This window comes from Heterodontus francisci, chromosome 34, assembly GCF_036365525.1.
Source record: "Heterodontus francisci isolate sHetFra1 chromosome 34, sHetFra1.hap1, whole genome shotgun sequence".
NCBI lineage: Eukaryota > Metazoa > Chordata > Chondrichthyes > Heterodontiformes > Heterodontidae > Heterodontus > Heterodontus francisci.
In genome coordinates this window covers 47,014,072-47,022,404 of record NC_090404.1, presented here as the reverse complement: position 1 = coordinate 47,022,404, position 8,333 = coordinate 47,014,072, and the positions used below count along the sequence as shown (strand labels likewise).

The 8,333-nt window shown below is 47.1% G+C and overlaps 2 non-coding genes across 2 annotated transcripts; both read right to left on the bottom strand.

The window, feature by feature from the left end:
• Positions 1–1,144: 1,144 nt before the first annotated feature.
• trnad-guc (transfer RNA aspartic acid (anticodon GUC)) lies at positions 1,145–1,216 on the bottom strand. The gene has a single exon. It is a non-coding gene; the product is annotated as a tRNA-Asp (tRNA).
• A 3,258-nt stretch (positions 1,217–4,474) lies between these two features.
• Positions 4,475–4,546, bottom strand: trnad-auc (transfer RNA aspartic acid (anticodon AUC)). Its single transcript has one exon. It is a non-coding gene; the product is annotated as a tRNA-Asp (tRNA).
• Between the last annotated feature and the right edge of the window lie 3,787 nt (positions 4,547–8,333).

Below are 8,333 nucleotides of genomic sequence, written 5' to 3'. Positions count from 1 at the left end.
GCAAGCACGATATGCAAAATACTTGGAGTTCAATGTTTTGGCCCACGCTGCATTATTCTTTTCCCCTTTCCCGACACCTCACTTTAGAAACAAATCCTTCGTGTGGGTATCGAGAAGGATTGGCACCATGGGCTCGCCGTGGATGACTTCAGGTTCACGGTGTGCAAAAGTGCAAGATGGGCGTTGTTCTCTCGTGCTCACAGAAGTTTTGATCTTGGTGTTCCAAACAAGGACTGTTTTGAGCGAGAAAGCTTTTTTGTGGCAGGAGGGAAGGGTTAACCAGAGGACAAGAAGATAAGGTGATTCGCATTCGAAGCAGACGTACAAGGCAAGAAGGATTAGTTTAGGCAGCATGTTGTTGTGTGAGCTGACTGAAAGTCGTGTGCTTTCAGATTGAATGTTAACATTCAAGAGAGAATGGCAGGATGCTGCAAGGGAATTAAAAAAAAATCAGGGCCGAGGGCTGATCACTCGAATACGTTGAGTAGCTCTTGCAAAGGGATCGCACAGGCTATGTGTATTGGGCATGTAGCATTCCCAACACTTTCTTCAGTGCCTCTGAGCACCTTGTCTCGTTGCGCTTGTTACTGAGCCATTCGAGGTTATTAACCTTTGCCACCTTTCACTTCTTTCCGTCCAGGTGGCCCTTGCTGAAGTTTGATGGCGTACAAGGTGTGTGACCTTCCTCCTCAGATTGTCTATCTGCCTTGAACAGGTGGTGGTGTGTGGCTGCTAGAGGGTTATTTTGCTGTCAGACTATGAACGCAATGGTGTTGCTGCCGCGTGAAAGATGTAGTGAAATGTGTTGCGTCGTGGCTTATAAAGCATGTTGGTTGTAGAAAGCGTCGCGGTTTAATGAAGCAATGAAATGTGCCAAGGAAAATGTGTTTAGTGCATTTTGAATGAGCCGCTTTGTGAATGCAAAGAAGAGAAAGTGGCCAGTCTGATGAGTAAAGAGCGGATATTGTGCGGTGATTGTGATAGGCGGATGTGTGGAACATGTTTGCTGTTGATAGTTTTGATAAAACGGGTGGCGGGCTGCGGACGTGTTGTGGATGAGAGTCTCCATGCGGCAGTGCAAAGAGATTTGGAATTCAAAAAGTTTTCCTTTCCCACTCTCAGGTGGCCTCAGCAAAACTCACGCCTCCCCGTCGGGGAATTGAACCCCGGTCGCCCGCGTGACAGGCGGGGATACTCACCACTATACTAACGAGGAAGCACACAGAGACGTCTTCTACAGTTTGCCAGAGATTGCCAGCTACCTTTGGGCTTCATAGATGTTGTGTCAGCTTGGAGGGGGGCACGTTTCCATCACCATTTAGGCTTCTACTTTGGAGCCAGGCAGCCGACGCAGTACCACCGCTAAAGCTCTTGACTCAATCAATTCAATTTTATCCCTCATCCCACATCATTGATGTTACATCGCACAGTGATTTGCCTCCTCGCTGTGATGGCATACATTCAACACTTTCATCCAGTTCAGTCCTGTGACAGCTGCAGAGATCTGGACGGCGGATTCGCACTTTTGCGGGCTTGATATTGCACATCATCGGCCACTACAGGCAAGCAGGAAACGCATATGATTTTTTTTGCTTGTTTGTTTGTTTGTTTCTTTCTTTCTTTACTTGTTTGTTTTTCTCTCTTTTCCTGGCTTTGCAACAGAAGCAAGCACGATATGCAAAATATTTGGAGTTCAATGTTTTGGCCCACGCTGCATTATTCTTTTCCCCTTTCCCGACACCACACTTTAGAAAGAAATCCTTCGTGTGGGTATCGAGAAGGATTGGCACCATGGGCTCGCCGTGGATGACTTCAGGTGCACGGTGTGCAAAAGTGCAAGATGGGCGTTGTTCTCTCGTGCTCACAGACGTTTTGATCTTGGTGTTCCAAACAAGGACTGTTTTGAGCGAGAAAGCTTTTTTGTGGCAGGAGGGAAGGGTTAACCAGAGGACAAGAAGATCAGGTGATTAGCATTCGAAGCAGACGTACAAGGAAAGAAGGATTAGTTTAGGCAGCATGTTGTTGTGTGAGCTGACTGAAAGTCGTGTGCTTTCAGATTGAATGTTAACATTCAAGAGAGAATGGCAGGATGCTGCAAGGGAATTAAAAAAGAAATCAGGGCCGAGGGCTGATCACTCGAATACGTTGAGTAGCTCTTGCAAAGGGATCGCACAGGCTATGTGTATTGGGCATGTCGCATTCCTAACACTTTCTTCAGTGCCTCTGAGCACCTTGTCTCGTTGCGCTTGTTACTGAGCCATTCGAGGTTATTAACCTTTGCCACCTTTCACTTCTTTCCGTCCAGGTGGCCCTTGCTGAATTTTGATGGCGTACAAGGTGTGTGACCTTCCTTCTCAGATTGTCTATCTGCCTTGAACAGGTGGTGGTGTGTGGCTGCTAGAGGGTTATTTTGCTGTCAGACTATGAACGCAATGGTGTTGCTGCCGCGTGAAAGATGTAGTGAAATGTGTTGCGTCGTGGCTTATAAAGCATGTTGGTTGTAGAAAGCGTCGCGGTTTAATGAAGCAATGAAATGTGCCAAGGAAAATGTGTTTAGTGCATTTTGAATGAGCCGCTTTGTGAATGCAAAGAAGAGAAAGTGGCCAGTCTGATGAGTAAAGAGCGGATGGTGTGCGGTGATTGTGATAGGCGGATGTGTGGAACATGTTTGCTGTTGATAGTTTTGATAAAACGGGTGGCGGGCCGCGTACGTGTTGTGGATGAAAGTCTCCATGCGGCAGTGCAAAGCGATTTGGAATTCAAAAAGTTTCCCCGAACAGCTCTCGGGTGGCCTCAGCAACGCTCACGCCTCCCAGTCGGGGAATTGAACCCCTATCTCTCGATTAACAGGCGGTGATACTCACCACTATACTAACGAAGAAGCACGCAGAAACGCTTCCTACAGTTTGCCAGAGATTGCCAGCCACCTTTGGGCTTCAAAGATGTTGTGTCAGCTTGGAGGGGGCACGTTTCCATCACCATTTAGGCTTCTACTTTGGAGCCAAGCAGCCGACGCAGTACCACCGCTAAAGCTCTTGACTCAATCAATTCAATTTTATCCCTCATCCCACATCATTGATGTTACATCGCACAGTGATTTGCCTCCTCTCTGTGATGGCATACATTCAACACTTTCATCCAGTTCAGTCCTGTGACAGCTGCAGAGATCTGGACGGCGGATTCGCACTTTTGCGGGCTTGATATTGCACATCATCGGCCACTACAGGCAAGCAGGAAACGCATATGATTTTTTTTTGCTTGTTTGCTTGTTTGTTTCTTTCTTTCTTTACTTGTTTGTTTTTCTCTCTTTTCCTGGCTTTGCAACAGAAGCAAGCACGATATGCAAAATACTTGGAGTTCAATGTTTTGGCCCACGCTGCATTATTCTTTTCCCCTTCCCCGACACCACCCTTTAGAAAGAAATCCTTCGCGTGGGTATCGAGAAGGATTGGCACCATGGGCTCGCCGTGGATGACTTCAGGTACACGGGGTGCAAAAGTGCAAGATGGGCGTTGTTCTCTCGTGCTCACAGAAGTTTTGATCTTGGTGTTCCAAACAAGGACTGTTTTGAGCGAGAAAGCTTTTTTGTGGCAGGAGAAAAGGGTTAACCAGAGGACAAGAAGATAAGGTGATTCGCATTCGAAGCAGACGTACAAGGAAAGAAGGATTAGTTTAGGCAGCATGTTGTTGTGTGAGCTGACTGAAAGTCGTGTGCTTTCAGATTGAATGTTAACATTCAAGAGAGAATGGCAGGATGCTGCAAGGGAATTAAAAAAAAAATCAGGGCCGAGGGCTGATCACTCGAATACGTTGAGTAGCTCTTGCAAAGGGATCGCACAGGCTATGTGTATTGGGCATGTCGCATTCCCAACACTTTCTTCAGTGCCTCTGAGCACCTTGTCTCGTTGCGCTTGTTACTGAGCCATTCGAGGTTATTAACCTTTGCCACCTTTCACTTCTTTCCGTCCAGGTGGCCCTTGCTGAAGTTTGATGGCGTACAAGGTGTGTGACCTTCCTCCTCAGATTGTCTATCTGCCTTGAACAGGTGGTGGTGTGTGGCTGCTAGAGGGTTATTTTGCTGTCAGACTATGAACGCAATGGTGTTGCTGCCGCGTGAAAGATGCAGTGAAATGTGTTGCGTCGTGGCTTATAAAGCATGTTGGTTGTGGAAAGCGTCGCGGTTTAATGAAGCAATGAAATGTGCCAAGGAAAATGTGTTTAGTGCATTTTGAATGAGCCGCTTTGTGAATGCAAAGAAGAGAAAGTGGCCAGTCTGATGAGTAAAGAGCGGATGTTGTGCGGTGATTGTGATAGGCGGATGTGTGGAACATGTTTGCTGTTGATCGTTATGATAAAACAGGTGGCGGGCCGCGTACGTGTTGTGGATGAGAGTCTCCATGCGGCAGTGCAAAGCGATTTGGAATTCAAAAAGCTTCCCCGAACAGCTCTCGGGTGGCCTCAGCAACGCTCACGCCTCCCCGTCGGGGAATTGAACCCCGGTCTCCTGCGTGATAGGCGGGGATACTCACCACTATACTAACGAGGAAGCACGCAGAAACGCTTCCTACAGTTTGCCAGAGATTGCCAGCCACCTTTGGGCTTCATAGATGTTGTGTCAGCTTGGAGGGGGCACGTTTCCATCACCATTTAGGCTTCTACTTTGGAGCCAGGCAGCCGACGCAGTACCACAGCTAAAGCTCTTGACTCAATCAATTCAATTTTATCCCTCATCCCACATCATTGATGTTACATCGCACAGTGATTTGCCTCCTCTCTGTGATGGCATACATTCAACACTTTCATCCAGTTCAGTCCTGTGACAGCTGCAGAGATCTGGACGGCGGATTCGCACTTTTGCGGGCTTGATATTGCACATCATCGGCCACTACAGGCAAGCAGGAAACGCATATGATTTTTTTTTGCTTGTTTGCTTGTTTGTTTGTTTCTTTCTTTACTTGTTTGTTTTTCTCTCTTTTCCTGGCTTTGCAACAGAAGCAAGCACGATATGCAAAATACTTGGAGTTCAATGTTTTGGCCCACGCTGCATTATTCTTATCCCCTTTCCCGACACCACACTTTAGAAAGAAATCCTTTGCGTGGGTATCGAGAAGGATTGGCACCATGGGCTCGCCGTGGATGACTTCAGGTACACGGTGTGCAAAAGTGCAAGATGGGCGTTGTTCTCTCGTGCTCACAGAAGTTTTGATCTTGGTGTTCCAAACAAGCACTGTTTTGAGCTAGATAGCTTTTTTGTGGCAGGAGGGAAGGGTTAACCAGAGGACAAGAAGATAAGGTGATTCGCATTCGAAGCAGACGTACAAGGAAAGAAGGATTAGTTTAGGCAGCATGTTGTTGTGTGAGCTGACTGAAAGTCGTGTGCTTTCAGATTGAATGTTAACATTCAAGAGAGAATGGCAGGATGCTGCAAGGGAATTTAAAAAAAATCAGGGCCGAGGGCTGATCACTCGAATACGTTGAGTAGCTCTTGCAAAGGGATCGCACAGGCTATGTGTATTGGGCATGTAGCATTCTCAATACTTTCTTCAGTGCCTCTGAGCACCTTGTCTCGTTGTGCTTGTTACTGAGCCATTCGAGGTTATTAACCTTTGCCACCTTTCACTTCTTTCCCTTGCTGAAGTTTGATGGCGTACAAGGTGTGTGACCTTCCTCCTCAGATTGTCTATCTGCCTTGAACAGCTGGTGGTTTGTGGCTGCTAGAGGGCTATTTTGCTGTCAGACTATGAACGCAATGGTGTTGCTGCCGCGTGAGAGATGTAGTGAAATGTGTTGCGTCGTGGCTTATAAAGCATGTTGTTTGTAGAAAGCGTCGCGGTTTAATGAAGCAATGAAATGTGCCAAGGAAAATGTGTTTAGTGCATTTTGAATGAGCCGCTTTGTGAATGCAAAGAAGAGAAAGTGGCCAGTCTGATGAGTAAAGAGCGGATGTTGTGCGGTGATTGTGATAGGCGGATGTGTGGAACATGTTTGCTGTTGATAGTTTTGATAAAACGGGTGGCGGGCCGCGTACGTGTTGTGGATGAGAGTCTCCATGCGGCAGTTCAAAGCGATTTGGAATTCAAAAAGTTTCCCCTAACAGCTCACGGGTGGCCTCAGCAACGCTCACGCCTCCCCGTCGTGGAATTGAACCCCGGTCTCCCGCGTGATAGAGAGGGACACTCACCACTATACTAACGAGGAAGCACACAAAAAGGCTTCCTACAGTTTGCCAGAGATTGCCAGCCACCTTTGGGCTTCAGAGATGTTGTGTCAGCTTGGAGGGGGCACGTTTCCATCACCATTTAGGCTTCTACTTTAGAGCCAGGCAGCCGACGCAGTATCTCCGCTAAAGCTCTTGCCTCAATCAATTCAATTTTATCCCTCATCCCACATCATTGATGTTACATCGCACAGTGATTTGCCTCCTCTCTGTGATGGCATACATTCAACACTTTCATCCAGTTCAGTCCTGTGACAGCTGCAGAGATCTGGACGGCGGATTCGCACTTTTGCGGGCTTGATATTGCACATCATCGGCCACTACAGGCAAGCAGGAAACGCATATGGTTTTTTTTTGCTTGTTTGCTTGTTTGTTTCTTTCTTTCTTTACTTGTTTGTTTTTCTCTCTTTTCCTGGCTTTGCAACAGAAGCAAGCACGATATGCAAAATACTTGGAGTTCAATGTTTTGGCCCACGCTGCATTATTCTTTTCCCCTTTCCCGACACCACACTTTAGAAAGAAATCCTTCGTGTGGGTATCGAGAAGGATTGGCACCATGGGCTTGCCGTGGATGACTTCAGGTACACGTTGTGCAAAAGTGCAAGATGGGCGTTGTTCTCTCGTGCTCACAGAAGTTTTGATCTTGGTGTTCCAAACAAGGACTGTTTTGAGCGAGAAAGCTTTTTTGTGGCAGGAGGGAAGGGTTAACCAGAGGACAAGAAGATAAGGTGATTCGCATTCGAAGCAGACGTACAAGGAAAGAAGGATTAGTTTAGGCAGCATGTTGTTGTGTGAGCTGACTGAAAGTCGTGTGCTTTCAGATTGAATGTTAACATTCAAGAGAGAATGTTAACAGGATGCTGCAAGGGAATTAAAAAAAAATCAGGGCCGAGGGCTGATCACTCGAATACGTTGAGTAGCTCTTGCAAAGGGATCGCACAGGCTAAGTGTATTGGGCATGTAGCATTCCCAACACTTTCTTCAGTGCCTCTGAGCACCTTGTCTCGTTGCGCTTGTTACTGAGCCATTCGAGGTTATTAACCTTTGCCACCTTTCACTTCTTTCCGTCCAGGTGGCCCTTGCTGAAGTTTGATGGCGTACAAGGTGTGTGACCTTCCTCCTCAGATTGTCTATCTGCCTTGAACAGGTGGTGGTGTGTGGCTGCTAGAGGGTCATATTGCTGTCAGACTATGAACGCAATGGTGTTGCTGCCGCATGAAAGATGTAGTGAAATGTGTTGCGTCGTGGCTTATAAAGCATGTTGGTTGTAGAAAGCGTCGCGGTTTAATGAAGCAATGAAATGTGCCAAGGAAAATGTGTTTGGTGCATTTTGAATGAGCCGCTTTGTGAATGCAAAGAAGAGAAAGTGGCCAGTCTGATGAGTAAAGAGCGGATGTTGTGCGGTGATTGTGATAGGCGGATGTGTGGAACATGTTTGCTGTTGATAGTTTTGATAAAACGGGTGGCGGGCCGCGTACGTGTTGTGGATGAGAGTCTCCATGCGGCAGTGCAAAGCGATTTGGAATTCAAAAAGTTTCCCCTAATAGCTCTCAGGTGGCTTCAGCAGCGCTCACGCCTCCCCGTCCGGGAATTGAATCCCGGTCGCCCGCGTGACAGGCGGGGATACTCACCACTATACTAACGAGGAAGCACATAGAGCAACTTCCTACAGTTTGCCAGAGATTCCCAGCCACATTTGGGCTTCGTAGAAGTTGTGTCAGCTTGGAGGAGGCACGTTTCCATCACCATTTAGGCTTCTACTTTGGAGCCAGGCTGCCGACGCAGTACCACCGCTAAAGCTCTTGACTCAATCAATTCAATTTTATCCCTCATCCCACATCACTGATGTTACATTGCACAGTGATTTTCCTCCTCTCTGTGATGGCATACATTCAACACATTCATCCAGTTCAGTCCTGTGACAGCTGCAGAGATCTGGACGGCGGATTCGCACTTTTGCGGGCTTGATATTGCACAGCATCGGCCACTACAGGCAAACAGGAAACGCATATGATTTTTTTTTTGCTTGTTTGTTTGTTTGTTTCTTTCTTTCTTTACTTGTTTGTTTTTCTCTCTTTTCCTGGCTTTGCAACAGAAGCAAGCACGATATGCAAAA